Here is a 19861-nt window from a genome sequence, read left to right on the forward strand (position 1 = left end):
AAAGTTGAGATATTACAAGCATTTTTGTGTTACCAAAGATAAATAGTTGGGGGGGGGGGGGGACACATTACCCTTGATTTCTGATTCCAAAACTAGTTCATAAATTGATGATGTAAAAATGAGTATGACACCCCTGGCCTGGACTCAACCGTTGAGGATTACCATAACCTGAATGACCGAGAATCCGCACAGAGATGGAGCGATCATTTTCAGCAAGATTATCTAAATTTTTTTATTTATTTTTTGATAGTCACAATAAATAAAAAAATGTTCATCCAATTATGATATTAGGCTAACAATTTGCAACGCCACTGCAAGAAATCAGAATGCCAACGTTGTTTGTAATGCTAATCCCTGACGGTTCTTTATTAAATTATGGTTGGGAATAAATCCATATTTTTGGGAAAATAAAAAAAAAACTGGCTGGAAGTAGACTTTTTTTTTTTTTAAGTTATGCCTTGACAAGGGCGTACTGGGATTGTAGCTTAGCCTCGATTTTATTAAGCCACTGGAATATTCGCGGCTTTCTGTGGTTTACGTTCAACAAGCGGCAGCGCTGTGAACGCGAGCAGGGGCGGCTCGTAAAGCGCACCCCCGAATGAGCGATGGGTGTGGGGCGGTGTGGGGGGGGTGGGTTACACATTAAGAAGGTTCCTCACTGAATTAGGCCACACTTCATAAAAGACAAGGAGCGGCGCAGCTGTACGGCAAAGACGCACATTTCATTTGTGTTCGACTGCGCCGTGTCCTCCTTTGCATGACAATGCGAATGAATTCACATATGTCCGTACGCACATGCTGCTGGGCTCTGCGTCTGCGTGCATTTATGTGCATACGTATGTTAGCTTAGCACTGAACACATTTGTAGCATTAAAATGACAAAATGCTCAATACGATTTTTCAAAATTTTGCTTTAGCGTCCATATTGGGTGCTGTTATGTTTGTTTCACTGGTCGATGTAACCTGCGTCTGTTATATTAAGAGATAGAACAATAAAATAATAATAATAGATAATAATTAAATTACTTAAAAAAGGGCAGCATGGTGGATCAGCCAGTAAAGCATTGGCCGCACAGTTCTGAGGTCCCGGGTTCAATCCCGCACCCACCTGTGTGGAGTTTGCACGTTCTCCCCGCGCCTGCATGGGTTTTCTCCGGGCACTCCGGTTTCCTCCCTCATCCCAAAGACATTCAACATTAATTGGACACTCTAAATTGCCCCAAGGTGTGATTGTGAGTAAGACTGTTGTCTGTTTCTATGTGCCCTGGGATTGGCTGGCGACCAGTTTATGGTGTTACCCCGCCTCCTGCCTGTTGACAACTGGGATAGGCTCCAGCACTCCCCACAACCCTCGTGAGGATAAGCGTCAAAGAAAATGGATGGCTGGATGGATAAATTTAAGAAAATCTTGGACTACCCTCAAATTAACTAAATGACTGACTCTGCAGCGGGTCAAATGCACACACACATGTACACACACGCATACGAATACAGAACACAGAACCACAAAAAGTACTTAAAAAAATTGAAAAGTCTTATGAAACACTACAACGTGACATTTTTTTCCATTTAAAAAAAAATAAATCTTATGTTTGGAGTTTACTTAAAAATAAAATAGAAGCACTTTTTCCAATCATACAAAAATATATTTCTGGTCGACAAACATGCATATAAGATATTTTGACAATCACCCCATGAAAAATGGACATTGAAATCCCATCACATATGCTTGTTTTCAGTGTAAACATTTAATAATATTGCAACACAGGCTTCATACAAGGCACATTGGTGAACATACACAGCTGCGGTTGCATCACAAAAAATCTTTCAGTCATATAATTAAAAAAAAAATCTGTACATTCGACATGATGATTGGAGATCACAAGATTGTCCCCGATTGCGCCCTCTTGAGACCATTTTAAAGTCACATTTTAAAAATTTGCATAGATGATCAATCCTAATAATGTGTGTGTGTGGGGGGGGGGGGTTGCCACTTCTGAAAAAGTAAATATCGAGCCAATTAGGCTGTGATAGCGGTTAATATGTGCGTATGTCTGCGTGTCAAGAACAGGAAATGAAGGCGTGTTTGTTCCGCAGGATAAGAGGAAATTGGCAAAGACATGAGAAAACTGAAGCCAAAAAAAAAAGGGAAGGGGTTGCATAGGGTTGAAAGGAGACAGCTCTCATTGGTCGGTGCGTCGTCTGACACACGAGCTGTCCAATCACAGTGCAGTACGATTCACCGCTGCCGCGGGGCTCACATTCACTGGTCCAAGTAACAAGTCCACCGATAATTGTTAATGATTAGATTTGAAACTACCAGACACAAATTCCTTGTGTGTTTTTGACATACTTGTCAAAATAAAGATGATTCTGATTATTATTAATATAATTGTCATCAATGGCTTGGCAGTGAACTCCCTGCTTTGCTTTGATTGGCCGAACGGTGTCGGTGCGACCTGAATCCTCTCCGCTCAAGGTTCCGTCGACCTGGCAACAAAAATAACATAAATCGATTAAAAAAAATGCAAAAAAAATAACCGGAAATAAAGAGTAAAAATGTAGACTCCAATGTCAGTTTCTTGAATTATCCGTTACCTAGCTAATTGGTTGCAAACTGCAGTTGCAGATGGCTTAAATCCAAAGCCCAACCACGCTTCTAGCTAGCAGATAGCTAGACAAGTAGCTAACCGCTAGTACAAGAAGCTACGGCCAACCTACTGAAAAATTTATGCGTTTGCCTTTGCCGCTGATGCTCTGTCTCCGCCGTCGGAGTGGCCAAAGTGCACTCCCGAAATTGGGCGCTCTGAATAACCGAACAGCACGTTCCAACAAAGCGCTGAGTTTACGAAGAGTCAGAAGCGTAGCGGAGCACGCTTGGAGGGCATTTCTGAACCCACCCTCAGACTAAGCTAATACATAAAAGGCAAAACAGAAGCATCAAATCTTCTCCCATCATCGCTACCTAGCTACTGGCTACCACGAGAAAGTAACATAGCGGTCGACATGGCCGCCAGGACCAAAGTAGAAGAAACTTGAAAGTAGCGCCTGCGTCCACACTGGCCATGGCTAAGTCCTAGCATGCCATCGGGCCGCAGCCGTGCACTCAGTGACCCGCGCGCCCGTTATTACGGCTCGTATCGTTTTTGGTCTGAGCCGTCGCTAAAGGCGGCGTCACATGCTGGCGCTTAGCATTAGAGCCTCGCCGCGTACCAGTCGCCCTAACGACCGCTTTCGTCCCGCTAACACCCTCCGCTGCGGACACTTCATTAGGTAAACCTCCAGGCATCCAGCATGCGACGTGACGCAAACAAAGCTAACGTAGCAATCGACTTCTTTGCAGTGTGCACATCTTTTTTTCCCCCCATCATTTCCTCTATACTTCCATCCTTCTTTCCTTCCTGCCTTCTCTCCCTCTCTCCAGCTTTTTAATCAAATTAATTCCCTCCTCCCTTTTTTTTCTGCTGTCCTTCCCTCAGACCCGTTTCTTGTCTATGCACCCTTCTTGCCATTGCTTCCAACTACTTTTGTGGTTCCTGTTTTTCCCTCATCCCTTCCACCTGACTTGCTTTTCCTCCCTTAACTCAAAATTACTTTTCTGCTTTCCTCCCTCTTTCTTCAAACCTGATTTTTATTTTCCATCCTTCCCACATTTAAAACTACATTTCTGCCTCCCTTACATTGTTCCTCCCACTTCTTTATTCTTAATCCCTTCCTGGCTTTTTTTTTTTTCATTTCCGCCTACCTTCCTTCCTTAATTCCCCCTTCATTCCTTCCCTCAAACCCATTCCTTTTGTTTTTTGCTTGCATCCTTCTTTCCTTTACTCAGAAAAGTCCACAAAAAGAATAAATTTAAACCAGTGTGGTGCCATCACATTAGCCAGCGAATGGTGGATGTTTATTGGTTCCGGCGAGGCGGGGGCGTGGCTGCGAGATGGCGTTCCAGTAGTCAGTTTGTTGACTTATTGCTGCCGCTTATAAAAGGAACTACACTGGATTCTCTGCTTAATGGACAATTTACTGCCGCAGCATGTGGCTGAGCTGAGGGCGGTGATGTCATCATTCATGTGTGTGTGCCGCTAATTAACAATGTAAACCAGCGCTTCAATAGCAAGTTCCAGACTGGATTCACTTCAATCTTACTTATGGAGTCACTCTCCCTCTGTGGATGGTTACCGTGTCTCATCGTGGGGACCCCCCAACCTCCATCCTCCCAACGACGCCCTGAATAGGCAAGCCCGATTGAGCAAACAGTCAGACTGTCAGCTCAATAGGAGGTCTGGCCGTGAACTTCAAGTGCTTCCCAGGCCCCCCAGGCCCGCAACCAGACTTTTGGGGGGCCCCTACGTGCCAGTGCTGAAGAGGGAGGGGGAGGATCTTGGGAGAGACCCCTGCCACAGTGGTTCCCAGGGCAGCTGCAGTCTGGTGAGGAGGAACGGTGCGTGCCCCTCTTTGCCAGTCATCCTCCAGACCCCCCTTGTTACACACAAAAATCCAGACGCAAGCTGCTGCCCCCCCCAACAAAAAAAAAAAAAAACCCTCAACCAGCTCCCAGGCTCCTCATCATCTCATTAGCCCGCGCCGCCACTCCACTGTCTGCCATGGACGCTTTTGTTTTCAGCTCTGCATAATTTTCACAATAAATTGACGATGGCTGAGAACTCCCTGCACCGACCCCCACCCAAGACCCCTCGGCTCAATATACCACCTGTTGAAAAAAAAAAAAGGACGACTTGGTGTTGGTTAGCACGCCGCTAAGTCAGCTATACAGTGAAACCCCGCTCTACTGCAAATCTATAATAATCATTTTTAAAATATATAAACAAGTACAAATTGTGACGTCAGGCGCTATAGTGGTACCTTGAGATAGGAGTGCCTTGACATATGAGTTTTCATGAATCAAGCATCCCTTATTGACTTGACATATGAATGAAAATTTGACATATGACTGTGTTTGAGAGCCTCATAGTTAGATGGCAGCACTGTGTTTTAAAAAATAATTAAAACAATTTAAAAACATGGGGGTAAAACAAAGTCTTGCTGTTTTGGAGATTTCACCAAACGCAAGCTGCTAAAATGGAGGACGGAAACGTCAGATGCTTTTCACCGTGAATCAAAAAGGGGGAGCGATAGCCCGCCGCGTGGTAGCAAAATGGCGACGAGGACAAAATGGCGTATTGTTTCACCGTCTGCTAATTAGCGGGATTTAAGCAGGTTTAAAAAGTTACAGCGTGTACACACGCAGGCGGAACAATGCTGGACTTGTACAACCTTGCACACTAGAAGGGCAGCAATAAGAAAAACTCAAAACTACTCATTTTCCCTTGATTATTTTTATTTGGTTATTTTTATGGGGGAAAAATAATTTAAAAAATAGATGTATATATAGTTGAGATTTCTTTTGACTTGAATTATAATTTACAATATCGAATAGAATTTTGAACATATTTTCCAAGTCAAAATTCTGTTAAAACAAAGGACACAAACCCTTGAATAAAAATAGTGTAAACTGTAATTGAAATCTCCTTGTATTGAAAAATGTAACCTTCTCTGGACCAAATAAAATTTTGCAGAGAGAAAAATCTGATACTTTCAGAAAACGATATTCTGGACTTAAAATTTTCGATTATATTAAACCTGTTGCAATTTTGCAACCCCTGCCCAGAAAGGGTTAAAAACTCGTAATTTTGTATGTTACATTTTATAAACTATTTACCATATAACCATTGAATTTCCCTAAAATCATAAGTTAACACTTCTTTTAAAAGGGAAATAATTTTGCTCTCATTCATTTTGATTTAAATATATTTAACATGGGCGCCACGGGGATCAGCTGCAAAGTGTTGTCCTCACAGTTCTGAGGACCGGGGTTCAAATCCCGGCTCCACTTGTGTGGAGTTCGCATGTTCTCCCCGTGCCTGCGTGGGTTTCCTCCGGGCACTCCGGTTTTCCTCCCACATCCCAAAAACATTGGAGACTCTAAATTGCCCGTAGGTGTGATTGGGAGCCCGACTGTAGTCTATCTCCGTGTGCCCTGCGATTGCCTGGCAACCGGTTCAGGGTGTACCCCGCCTCCTGTCCGATGACGGCTGGGTTTGGCTCCAGCTGCTCAGAAAATTTATGGATGGAACACTTACTAAATACTTCAGGTATATGTTATTCCCTATTTTTTTTTTTTTTTGTATTTCTAGTAAAATATTAAAAAAAACTGAACTGGTTCCAAAAGTATAAAGGTGACCAAATAAGGTTTTCTGGTCACACTGAGTGTTGACTGATGCTACACAATATGGCTTATTATCCTGTGTGTGTGTGTGTGTGTGTGTGTGTGTGTGTGTGTGTGTTGTGTGTGTGTGTGTGTGTGTGCACCACATGTGCGTAGCGTCTTCCAAAGATGGCACCCAAAGAAAGAAAGATGGTGCCGCGGAGCACAGATGCCCGCTGAAAGCCTCGCGAGAGACAAGCATTGAAGCGCCCCGTGATTTAACACTGAGGCACAAAAAAAAAAGACCCCCCCCCTCACCCTCACCCTCACCCGTCATCGCGGCAATTAAAAACATCAACAATAACAATGCCGCGATTAAAAATGGCGGCCGGTTGGATACCTGCGCTTGGCGCCGGGTCTTCAAGATAGCGGCGAGAAGGACGAAGAGGGGAAGCGTGGCCGGGGTGGAGGGAAGGAGGAAGAAAAGGAGAGCCGAGCAGGAGGAGGAGATTCTTCCTCCTCCATCCTCATTTTCAGCCTGGCCGACGTTAGCCTGCACAGAAAAAGCAAAGATCAGAGGCCATTTTCCCATCGACACGCACACACCTTTTCATGTGTGTTCTCATGGTACAGTCTGCCCCCCGGCATGCAAATGACTTTCATTATGCAAATGCATGCAAATCACATCCAAGCGTGCGAGAGGCGAAGAGAGAGCAGAGGGCGGGAGCCACGCCGCCGACTGAATGAATGAATGAATGAAAGAGTTGGGGGGGGGGTTGGAAAACGTGGGAGAAGACGGGACGAGACGACAAGCCACGGCGGCAGCATATGCGGGAATTTGCTTTGAAAGAGACTTTTTTTTTTTTTTTTTTTCAAATGTTTTTGTCAGAAAAATTACTTGTACAGTTTTGGTGGTTTCGCCTAAAGCTAAGCTAACAGCTAATTCAGTAAATGCCGTTCAAGTATTCGCGTGGAGCTCAAAGCTACGCAATCGTGGATAAATCGAGATGCGTCATTTAGCTACGTTTTGTTGCGTTTTGTCAAGAAATGGGCACAATTTGTCAATCATGATTTATATATATTTTTTTTTAGTTTATAAATTCCATTATTTCAGTTCAGTTCGGTTTTTTTTAGACCAAAGCTAGCTAACGGCTATATCAGTAAATGCAATTCCCGCATACATTAACTTTGTACACCCTGTTACTACCTTTTGTCGTTTGTCTCAGTTCTGTGCCGTTAGCCGTCATGTTAGATATTGTATTTGTATCCATCCATCCCTTTTCCGCACTGATTATCCTCACTATCGGTGTTGCGAAATCAGTCAAGTGATTTGTACAACCAGAAATCGATCCAATAAGCGCTTTTAACTCACTTTTACCCCGCAGCTCAAATTTTAGCGCACTAGTCGAACAACTGTCTTACTAGTAAGCATTTTTCCACGACTGCATGACATTTATAACTATTAATAGGACATCTTTTGCATCATTTTGCAACATGAAGTTGTTCTTTCTTGTATGGCAAAGTCGATATATGGGTACATAAATCCTATACAATAAAACAAGGCAGTAAAGAAAAAAACATCTTTACCCCAATATTTTCAAATAATTTTTTTTTTACTAGTGGGCTGGGCCGTTTTACTAGGGAGGACAAAGACTGTCACATTAATCTTAAAATGGATGTCAATGGCTGTTTTTTTAAATAAATCGTTAGCCCATTAGCATATTTGCCAAATCCATACTTGCATGTTTTCATCAAACAATAAATAATAGATAGTGTTATTAATACCGGTACACTAGTGATTTTCATTGATTTGGTAATATGAAGTTAAATGAATTGGGCAAATGTGCTGTTTGGTCCGATAAAGTTCTCACAATTTAGCATGTCTTCCTTTCACAACTTTTAATGCTAACTTGTGAGGATTTAGCCACGATGCTAACATACGCTAACAAAGAGACGTGTCTGACGAGCCAAGGGGGCGCTCTCGTCTGCCTCTTTGTCTGCCGTGTCACCCCGGTGAAGATTTGGCGGAAAGGCAGAGGAAAAAAAAAAAAGGGGGTGACTCGGGAGTGTGAGAGAGTTGGGGTGTAAAGCGTGGTGGGCGACAGGCGTGGGTGAGGGGGGGGGGGGGGTAGGGAGGAGCGGTCGCAACATGAATGGGCGGCAAACCTCTCCTAATTGGCACTTGACATTTTTTTCTGGAGTGGAGCCCCTTTCCGAGCGCTTCGGCGCAATACTTACGCAGAAAAGTGCCTTATGCAAATATGTGGGTATAGTGTTAAGCGTCACAATGGTAGGTACGCGCACCCCCCGGTCTGGAGGTGTGAACGTCGCTCGCTCTGAATAATCTTTTCACCAGAGTCCCCCCCTCCCTACATTTAAACCCTTCACAAGCCTTGTTTTGTTGCGATTGGGAGTCTTTCTTGGCTTTTTCTTGGGACCTTGTTCTGTGCGAAAGGTAGCGACAGGGAATGAGTGATTGAGGGCGGAACAAACGCAGTTAGCCCGGCTACGGAGCCATTTTCAGAGCGGACGTCGACGTGAAATGTAATAGCGGAAACATATATGGGATGGGGTGTTAAGTTCAAGAATTTTAACGCAAAAGGAAACATCTCAATTTTTTTGTGAATTTTGGAAAATTGTATTTGTGTATGTAGGGGGGGATTCAACTCATTTCCAAGATAAGCTAATTCATCATTTAGGATAAACCAAGGTAGCATAAATTAGAATCAAGCTTTTATTAAAAGTCATTGCATGAACAGACAAGTCCCGAAATAATTTTCTACGCAAAGGGGTGACGGTGTGAAGGGTATTTACTGGTTTGGAAGGTCATCTGAGACGGAATGGCAAACTCTGTGAAGGAAAATGATCGAAAAAGATGGGAAATGGAAACGTTTTTTGCTGGTTTCCATTTAGGCAGTGTCAAAGTGCGCAGTCGCAGTAAGATTACACCTCGCCAAGTACCGCGTGAAAGGTAAATGTGACTAAATCCGGTGGCTCTGAGTCATAGATTTCTCCAAAACCAGCTTTGCCTTAAGGAATGTGCTGCCAGCAAGCTTAATGCTAACACATCATGGAACATACCCGAATGATTAGCATTAATAGTCCTGGTGTTATAACCCTTTAAGCAACATATATTTGAATACAACACAGACAATATAACAGTACTCACATATAATAAATTCTTTATCCATCCATCCATTTTCTTGGCCACTTATCCTCACAAGGGTCGCGGGGATTACTGGAGCTTATCCCAGTTGTCAACGGGGAGGAGGCGGGGCACACCCTGAACTAGTTGCCAACCAATCGCAGGGCACATCGAGACAAACAGCGACACTCACAATCAGACCTATGGGCAATTTAGAGTGTCCAATCAACGTTGCATGTTTTTGGGGATGTGGGAAGAAACCGGAGTAAGTAAGTTTCTTTGGGCTTGTCCTGTTATGGGTTGCCACAGCGTAACATCTCAGATGAACGCTTATAATTGTTTGCCCGGAGGAAACCCACGCAGGCACGGGGAGAACATCCAAACTCCATACAGGCGGGGTTTGTGATTGAACCCAGGACCTCAGAACTGTGAGGCCAACGCTTTCCAGCTGAGCCACCGTGCCGCCTGTTCTTTATCCTCTGAGAAAAACGAACAATTTTACGGAGTCACTGAGAATAGTGACGTGTCTTTGTTTGTGTCCATATGACTGAATTCTGCTGCCCCTTGGTGGCCACGGTGAGCACACCAGAAGGAGCACCGCAATAAATTGAATTGAAGCATTAAATCATGTTGCAAAAACTGATGAAAACATTCCATCTAGCTACGTTATTATGCAAATAAAGTACAGTATTATGGACTGGTGTTTTCCTTACTGGAATAATTTTACAACAGGCCGGATTAATAGCACTTCCATTCATTTTAATGGGGAAAGATGACTTGAGAAATATTTCGAGTTTGAACAAATGAATCTCACAGCATCACTGTAGTACTCTGACAGTGACAATCGCTTTCGACACACCAGGGCAGGAGGGGTGCCCGGCGACTTGCGCCGCGGTCATACGGTCAGCCCCCCCCGTGTGACAAGAAGGGGTACACAGCGGTGTGGGGGTCTTTGGCGTAAAACAAATAGAGTTAACATATTTGGAGCCATGCGGTTAAGGAAAGTACACCTTTTACTAATCTCTTTGTGTGCGGGAGGCCCAGAGACTTGCACAGTGGTCATACATTCAGGACCGGGTGACAAGAAGGGGTGCTGTTCCTTTGGACAACACTGAAGCCATTTTCTAAACCCTGTTGGTGTCTGAAGAAGAAGAAAAAAAAGGGGGGGGGGCTGTTTAAGAATCAGAAGGTCTTATTGAGAAAACTGTCTGGCTGCACGGACCCAGCGGTACTGAAAAGGAGGCAAAGGGCCGCTTTGTCCCGGGGTGACAAGTGGACTTGCTCTATTGACTGTAAAGTCTACCGCTGGCGGGGTGGGGGGTTTGCGGCGGGGTGCGACAATGGCAGTTTTTCTACTTGACGCTTGCAAGATAAATCTGGAAGTAGCGCTAAAATAAACCAGCACCCAGCTTTCGCCGCACGTTTACCTTCGTTGTGAATGGTAGGGATGCGGGAAAGGGTGGTAAAAGTCCAAAATGTGACAAATTCACGCAGCCTGTTAAATTTGGTTCTCGCTTGGGTCACTGTTCTGCGAGGGAGGCACAGAAAGACTCACTTGGTTGACGTCCCATTTGCAGCCCCTTTCATGCAGTCCATCATACGTTTTTTGTGACTTTTCTCCCATGCCACTGAATATTAAAGCAGAATTTTCATTTTTTCACGTTTGTGTGAACACCACTGAGAGAATGTAAACTGTTTAAGGTTAACGTGAATTTCCTGGTTCGAAAAATGGACTTGTAGCCGCTCCCATGCTGTCCCTGTTCTGTGTGAAATGTACAGAAATGATAGGCCGAAATCAAATTCCCGAGTTAAGTACCTGTCGAAGTGAGCTTGAAATTTAACGCCACACGATGTAGCGAATATTTTGGTCGGGATGTCGGTAGCGCCTTCCACGCTGCCCGTCAAAGCTGGCTTTTGGTGGCAAATTGATGTGGACGACCACAAGATGTGCATTAGAAGTCAACATGCGAATTTTCCACCGCACCAGCGTGAAAGGGGTGTGTGTGAAAAGCAGGGACGGGGGTGGGGTGGAAGGTTTACCAACCAGACACTCAACCCTCCTGCCATGCTTCAAATTGCCCCCGTATAAAAGTGCACACAGTTGCTGTAATGGCCTCCTACATCTCGATGTGCCAATTTTTCTGTATCTTTGTATGAAAGGGGGCTCTCAGGAGCACTTGAAAATTTTAGATCTGTACACAATCCCCCCCTCTCCCAAATGTGATTTGAGCGGGACAGAATGCTGCTGCGTGATGGGACAGTCAACATGTCGGCAAGCCATCGGAACCACAAAGCAAGCGGCAGGCTCGGACCCTTTGCTTCCACTGGGGGGTGGGTGGATAGGGGCCGGGGGAGGGGGGGGGTCCTCCATCTTGCAGGGAAAGAAAAGAAATCACACCTTCAATCAGTCATCGTGGGCATTCGCCTTGAAGATCTGATTGAACCATTACCACTGGCCACAGAAGCTAAAGGCTTAGATTGTTCACCGGGGGTACTGTCTGCTTGATTACCCATCGGACCCCCACTACCGACACCGTTCCCTTACTCCCCCCCCCGCATTCAACAAGATCCCATCAGGCATTTTCCTCATGCAAGGCAAGCGTTTCACCGGTAAGGCGACTGTCACGTCAAATCAAACTTTCCAGCTACCAAGGGAGTCGGGACGGGGGCTTTTACCTTTCACACAGAAAGGTATTAGCGGAAAGGCTTAATATCGTATATACATAACCTCAGAAGCTTGAAAATATTCACGTCAACTTTGACACTAGTACCTTTCACACAGCACAGAACTCAGATCAAACTGGGGGAAATCATAACATAGTTTCTATGTTAACATAGCTACCAGTTTTGTTTTATTTTTTAGGTATTGAGCTACCCTGTTTGAAAGGGGTTGACACAGGCAAATTTTCCAGGGTAGTATCAGCGGCAGTACGGTGACTGCGTGAAAGGGTTCATTGTGGAAAGCAACGGCCCGGGATGAGAAGTATAATACCCGACTCTCACTGAAAGCAACAGTTGTCCTTACGGAACAGCGACCCAGGAGAATGGTGGAAAATCATTTTTAATCGGCCGCGTGAAAGGGGTTTCTGTGTTAACACGGCTGCAAGCTTTTTCTTCCTATGACCCGCGGCACCGGCACTGTTCCGGGTGAACAGCGGCAACACTGACTGCGGTATTGAAGTCGATAAGATTTTCTGGCATCCGAGGCAGAGACAGCACAGAGGGCGTGTCGAAAGGGGAATGACGGAAAGCCGGGACTGGGGCGTGAAGATGAAACACCCGACACTCATGTCTTCTGTCCTGTGGCGTTGAAAGCTACAACTATTTACAGGGGAAAGGCGGAAAATTCATAGCTTCTTACAGACGGCGTTTAAGGGGTTTCTAGGTCAACGAACCTCTCACGCTGACCGACAAAGCAATCTTTTCGGCGTCCCCCCCCCATGTTGCTGTGAACCCACGTCAAACGACAGCCTGGTGACCCCCACACCGAGCATCTTTTTACGCAGGTACGACGGTTGGAAATGGAAGAAGGAAGGAGGGATGAAGATGACAAACTTAACAAAACTCGGATATCGGGGCTCAGATGCTGGCAGGGCGTCAGATTAACCGTGGGGAGAATTCTGAACTGGAACGAGCCATGTATAATTCATAGTATGCAATACAAAGAGCCGCATTCTTCCCATCATGCTTTGCTCTTTTGAAGCCCGAGCCCGGTGAATGGCGGAGGGCCGGGGCGAGTAGCAGTCTGATTAGCGGTTAGCGACTTGCTAGGCAACTTGTAAAAGTCCTGACGGGATTCGAGGATGAAGTCGCCCAGGTTTTTTTTTTTTTTTTTTTTTTTTTTAAATGCCGCCCATGTGACAGGCCCAGGGCTAAGCTCCAGCACGCCGCCCCCGTGCGCAGGGTATCATGGGGGGCAGCTTAATAGATTACAAGTGATCACCTTTTCTCAATGCTATGCTCAGAAGGCCAGGAATGAAAAGTATGGATCATTTACAGCAGTATTTGGAGCAGGAACAAAACACGAACCCCAAAATTCACTTCAACGCGTCACCTGGAAAGGCCTCCCTCCCCCCAGAAACTAAATTTACTAAGGCAAGCCCCTTTAAAGTTGGCTCCGGACATCGGTGTCACCGATCAACATGAATCTCGGTGGACGAGGTCAACCGTAACAGGACACGTGGAAACATCTCGAGTACCAATGCCAGAAATTGAAACAGGAAGTCAGCCATTTTGGTTGGAACTGGCCATTTCTGCCAAATTCCAGGGGCTCATTTAAAATGAATCATAACCACATGAAATTTGGTTGGTGTGTATACACAACACAACAGGACCCACAAAAACTCAATAGCAACCACGTGTGAAATCAAACAGGAAGTCAGCCATTTTAGTTTAAAGCAACCATTAGAGGTGAATTTTAGGGGTCAATTTTTTTTCATTTTTTTTTTTTAAACAAAGTCCTAAATGGGGATTCGCCTAAATGGTCCTCAATCAGAAACAGGTACATGAGTGATGCAAAATTGCCAAGTTTGATCAAATCCAGCGATATAATTTTGAGGCCTTTGTCGAATTTTGCTTTCAAATTTGTCAAGTGCCACCAAAAAAAACCCAAAAAACAATCCAACTTTGTTCTGGTCCGTTATGAATGTCTTTGCCCCCACAAATGATGGATTCGAGGCCACATGATTTTTTCAGAAAACAAAAAACCCGGTACTCTACCTCTTTTGCTGCTTCCTCCCGAGTCTTTCCGACAGTCTTTTTTTCAATCCATTTTTTTCGTTTGTTTGTTTTTTGTTCTTCTGCGGCGAGGTCCTTTTGGGGGGTCTTGGTGCCTTTGCAGGAGTGTAATGGGATTCTTGTTACTTTCGGTTATCTAGCTTTATGAAGAATGTACATCACTCATACAGCTAGATAACCAAAGATAACAATCAACCCCGAAGGCTCCACCCATCCTCCTGCGGTGACGAGCTTGGACCCGGGCGCTCGGCGTCCTGCGGGTACACACAAGCTCGTTCAGTACACACGACTGCGACCCGCGAAGCGTCTGTAAAAACATCCATCCATCCATTTTCTGAGACGCTTATCCTTACAAGGGTCGGGGGGGAGTGCTGGAATCTATCCTAGCTATCATCTGGGAGGAGGCGGGGTACACCCTAAACTGGTTGCCAGCCAATGGCAGGGCACATGGAGACAGACAACATTCGTACTCACAAACACACCTAGGGGCAATTTAGAGCCTCCAATGAATGTTGCATGTTTTTGGGATGTGGGAGGAAACAGGAGTGCCCAGAGAAAACCCACGCAGGGATGGGGAGAACATGCAATCTCCACACAGGCAGGTCCAGGATTTGAACCCCAGTCCTCCAAACTGTGAGGCCAACATTTAACCAGTTTCCCCAGCGTGCCACCCCATAAAAATCTCTTTCGTGAAGGCCATCTCAGCTGGTTTTGAACCCTCACTCAAACTCAGTAACCCCGAAACATCCAAATGACCAATGATGATGATGTAACGTTGTCAACAACGGGCTCGGCCTGTCAGAAAGTATTAAAAGATTTGATTGCAGCTAAAAATGCAATATGCAAATGTACCTGCTCGGAAGTAGTTCTTGTAGCCTTTTCCACAAAAACATTCAAAACTGTCTTATTTTGGGGGATCCGCAGTATTCACAACTTCCAAGGTAGTGTCAGGAGTATTTGTGAAAAAAAAAAAAATTAAAAGCCTGGACAGAGATGTAATGCTTAATATGACTCTCACTTGAGTAATGTCTCATTGGTATATCTATGCGTGAAAGTTGTGCTTTGCAGTTTTCCGTGTGAAACAAACGGCCAAATGTGTTGTTTGCCACCATTTTTGCATAAAAGAGGCTTAAATAAAACCAGCAGTAGGTGGAACGATGGGCGTCCAAAACCAGCCCGGTGCCTGGCGCCTGCCCCCCCGTGGCGTGCCCACGTCACCCACCGGGTGAGCTCTCCGGGTGGGTGACGTCTTCTAACGCCCCCCCCCCCTCCCCTGCAACCAAATGCCTTTCTAAATAAAACCAGGGTCCAGGCTGCTGGACTACAAAAGAAAGGCACTCGTCTTCATTTACATTATCTGATGCCAACGCTCACGTTGGCGCCAAAAGCCACGGGGGGGGGGGGGTATAGTGGAAGGGGCATAAATGAGAAAATGAACGAACAAAATTTTCTCTTTATACACACACAAAAAAATACACAAGCAGATGTAGACAATGTAGACAACACACAGTAGGCCACATGGCACAGGGGTGCATCTAATTAAAGCGGCTCTGTGTGCCCAGCCCCCCCACCATCACGCCCACACTCCCCCTCCTGCAAAGGGGAGATGAAGCGATATATTTGCAGGCGGAGGAATATTTCTTTCAGCCTACGCCGCGGCGTTAGCAAAAACGCTACGAGGTGTTAGCACAGGTGCTACATGCTAATGCTGGGAGATGAAAACAACCAGCACGTGTCACACGGGTTGGGGGGTCGGGGGGAGCTTATTGTATAAATGTGCACACACACAAAACACATTATATCCACATTACATTTATTATTAATAGGATTTGATATATTTGTTAGTTCAACAAATTAATGAGGCATTTTTCAAATACTATATTCCAACATTTTACTGTACAAGTTCACCACATTTTTTCCATATTTTTGCAATCCACAAGCGTTCCATAAACACACCACTTTCTTTTTAAATGTCACTATATATATATATATATATATATATATATATATATATATTTAATGTTGTATATAAATGCTCACACTAGCACATTAAATGCAGTCCTTGTTGAACACACACACAGATCGCATTTTTCAGGAATAATCCTCATCTTTCAAATTTAATGTCACAAAAAGTCATTTTGCTTTTTGTCAGCAATCTTCATATTTGGCTTAATGATCAACGTGCATTGTTACGTTTACTACCAAATTCGAAATAAATGTACTATTTATTCACGACATTAAATGTAATTTAAACACCATGGTAACATTTATTATAAACACTTTACTTTTTTTTTTTTGGTCTCTTCTATTCATTTTCCCCCTCTTGATTAGCGTCGTGTGACGTCAGCACAGAGGGAGCTTCCTATAATAATTGATGCAAAAGACGATTTCAAGGGAGCTGGAAGAAGCGAGAGTCGTGTTTATTTTTAGATATTTCTTATTATATACTCATATATATGTTATATATGGATTGCAAAAAAAAAAAAAATGCTGGCGTCCAAACGGGAGGGACTTTTTCCTTTTAAACCCGTAAGATTTTTTGCACGTAAATGATAAGTAAAAAGATCTTTCTGGCAAATTATTATTATCATCATCATCAGCGTCAAATATACATATAAAATCATATATTACAAATCAGTTACGTGCGTATTTGTCGAAGTGGGGGTTACCTACAAAGCGCGTGCACGTATCGTCAGGCCTTTGCGTGTGTGTGCGTGCGTCCGCGTTAGTGGAACCCTGCAAAGACAACAAAAATAGAAAAAAAACCAAAACATTTTAAGTCCGAAAATGGAACAAAAGATTGCACACAACATATTAATACAATTAATTATTGTTGATAATATCGGTCTAAGTTGGATATAATTTCACACCAACACAAGACACAGTTTGTGCACAATTTACACGCACGCACTCTACGTCACGTCACGAGTTTCTATTTTGAAATTTCATACCAACTCAAACAAAATGTAACAATCCATTCATTCAATTGCATCTCCTGCGAGTTCAATTAGAAACTTTTAGGCCATCGTGTGTGTGTGCGCGCGCGCGCGCGAGTGCGCCAATGTGTGTATGTTCCCCCAGTCCGCGTGCACGCGATAATACTCTCATGGCCATCATGTGGACTCTTGCATAATCCCTGTTTTTTCCCCCAAATGTTCTGATCCAAACGCGCGTGCACGTCCGTGTGTGCGTGTGGAAATCCGCGTGAAAGGGCGCGTGCGAGTATGCGCGCATATATTGTATTGCACAAACGATATGCACGCCATTTTTCCTTCCTTCCATCCTTGTGTGACGCCTCCCGACTGCACTTTTTTGTCTTATTATTAATGCGCGTGCACTGCGCCGGCTGCTGGCATAATCCTCCTCCTCATCATCCTCTCGATGTGACTCACGTGGCCGCGCACGGCTTCAACGTGCGCAACAACCCCCCCCCCAAAAAAAAGTGTGGCTTCGTTTCAGTCAGTGTTGCTTTCGTGCGCGCGTGCACGTGGAGAAAATAACCACGATGCTGGGAATCACGTCAAAATCACGCGCACGTGCGCGTTGTTTAGCATCAAGCAGCTGCTGCAGCACCACGTGACCTAGCACTGCCACAGGAGAATATTACAGTATTATTAAAATGGAAAATGTTTCATGTTTTCTATTCATATTTGGCTTCTTTAGTGGATGGAATGGCCCACAATCAGGAAGACACCCCACCCCCAAAAAATACATAACACAAAAATGATTAGTAATAATAACATTCATAAGAATGATTTTAGTGGTGGTTTATGGTACTCACGCCGCGTCTGGGAACGGAACCGGAACCATCCGAGCGCGCGAGGAGGCTCCCGACCGCGCGTGCGTCCCGACGGGCTGGTGAGCAGCGAGTGAGCCGGCGGAGGCTGACGCGCGCGCTCTTGACGGCCGCGCCAGGCCGTGACGTACGTGCGTGCGTGTGCGTGCGTGACGCATCCGTCCACTCACACGCCCGCCGCTGCCTCGTCCTCCAATAGCAGCAGCGGACCCGATATTTCCTGCCAAGCGGACCCCCCCCCCAACCCCAAAGGAAACCATCACCACCACACCTCACCCTCCACCCGACTCCCCCTGGCGGCTCCCACGCTCTCCATCCATCGCGCATCACACGCACTGTGAACTTGGACGCGCTTGCTCCAAGAACATATATATATATACACATTTATGCTCACGCAAAGCCACGCCCCGTGCGTGACGTCGGGCAGGTCACTTCCGGGTAGCCCCCTTCCCTCCCGACGTGACGCAGCAGAATGTGAAGCGGAATTAAACCTCAATGCATCCATTTTGTCGCGCGTTCGTCCTCGTTAAGATCGCTTAATGTGGCCGGCACAACTTTTGCCGCTAGCCGATATTCTCCCAAACTGTAGGGGGCAGTGTATAATATCTTCGGCATGCAAACAACACGTTAGCGTAATAAAAGTAGAAAATTGTTGCTTCCGCTACCGGTAGCAGCTCTTGCTTGTCCGCCATGTTTTTCGCGGTAGTTGGAATTCTTTGTTGATGCGCAGTTTGGAGAACTTCAGCCATGCAAAAGGCAGGGTACACGTAGTTGGATGTTTGGTGATGGCGGGAGGGGGTGTGGGCGCAGAATGGCAGCCACGCTTCTGTTAGACCGTGGCTAAACCTCAATATGGTCTCACTTCGCCTTACATGTCTGTCAGGTGACTCATATCAGCTGACCTGCTGCTCCTATAGAGGTTCTGAAGTCTAAGCAGAACTATTTCTGTCACCGATGCCATGGAACGACTTCGTAGTGTGAACCAGATCTCACTGTACATCTTTAAAGCCAGTCTTGGCTTTCAAAGGGCCGATCACACCGACAGAGGCATCGGCGCGACTGCGGCGGCCGATCGTTCGCCGCAGGGAGAACAGTTCGCCAGGAAGTCGCCGTGACATAGCGGAGACCTTCCTGCTCGGTAGCTGAGAGGTTTCTGCAGTGTCTCCTTGTTCTCGGAGACGTCTCTCCAGTTGTAAATGGAATTAGTCCCCGCGATGTTTACGAAACCTTTCGGAGATGTGAAAAAGTACATCTTGATGAGCCAGCAGAGACTTGAATCACCAATAGCTCGCCAAGCAATCTTCGGGACCATGAGAGAAGGGTATTCAGAGAGACTACCTTATGGTGAGTCTCCACTGGTTGCGGATTACCAGACAGTCGCCGTGAAACCCATCATGTTGGACCTTATGGCGACTCATCTAAATCCCAACCATAGAGAACAACCTTAACATAGCTTAAACTGCGAAGAATCATCACCAAATTAGCCAGCCGCTTCATATCGTTGTCTTTTTTCATCGTTTCACCGTTCACGGTATTTGTTGTCTTCCCACTCTTGTCCAGTCTTCTTTTTCATTGTCCTGTTTGTCCACTTCTTCATTGTCGTCTGCTGTCTTCCTTTCCGTTGGGTTCTTTGATTTAGTTCTTTTCATAGTTGTCTTTGTTGCGTTTGTAGGCTATTTCGTAGTCGTTATTGTTTTCTTTGCCAACCGCTCAGTTGTCGACCTTGTGGTCTTGTTCATTGTTTTCGTTGTCTTGTCGACGGCTTCCTCATTTTCGTGGTTTTCTTTTTTTGTCTTCTCTAATGTTATCATTGTGATCTATGTTCTCTTTCATTGTCTTGTTGGCGACCTTGTCTTCTACGTTGTCTTCATTGTCTTTGCTCTTCTTCGGTCTTCGTTCTCCTTCGTCTACTTCTTTGTCTCCTTCTTGTCTTGTCTTCCTCACTCGTGTTCATTGTTTCCTCCATCTTCATTGTCTTTGT

At 45.2% G+C, this 19861-nt stretch overlaps 2 long non-coding RNA genes across 5 annotated transcripts in view; one reads left to right on the forward strand and one right to left on the reverse strand.

Annotated features, from left to right (window-relative positions):
* The window catches only part of LOC133500608 (uncharacterized), a 40229-nt gene that overhangs the window by 11636 nt on the left and 8732 nt on the right, over positions 1-19861 (forward strand). The window lies entirely within an intron of this gene.
* Positions 1710-17964, reverse strand: LOC133501493 (uncharacterized). Of its 3 annotated transcripts, XR_009795198.1 has the most exons (5): positions 17866-17964; positions 16758-16820; positions 14067-14338; positions 6603-6755; positions 1710-2490 (listed from the first exon to the last, which is right to left on the reverse strand). It is a non-coding gene; the product is annotated as an uncharacterized LOC133501493 (long non-coding RNA). The 3 variants fall into 3 exon arrangements; XR_009795200.1 differs by lacking the exon at positions 14067-14338 and having other exon boundaries at positions 1713-2490; positions 16754-16820; XR_009795199.1 differs by lacking the exon at positions 14067-14338 and having other exon boundaries at positions 1714-2490.

The sequence above is a fragment of the Syngnathoides biaculeatus genome, chromosome 5, assembly GCF_019802595.1.
Source record: "Syngnathoides biaculeatus isolate LvHL_M chromosome 5, ASM1980259v1, whole genome shotgun sequence".
Classification (NCBI taxonomy): domain Eukaryota; kingdom Metazoa; phylum Chordata; class Actinopteri; order Syngnathiformes; family Syngnathidae; genus Syngnathoides; species Syngnathoides biaculeatus.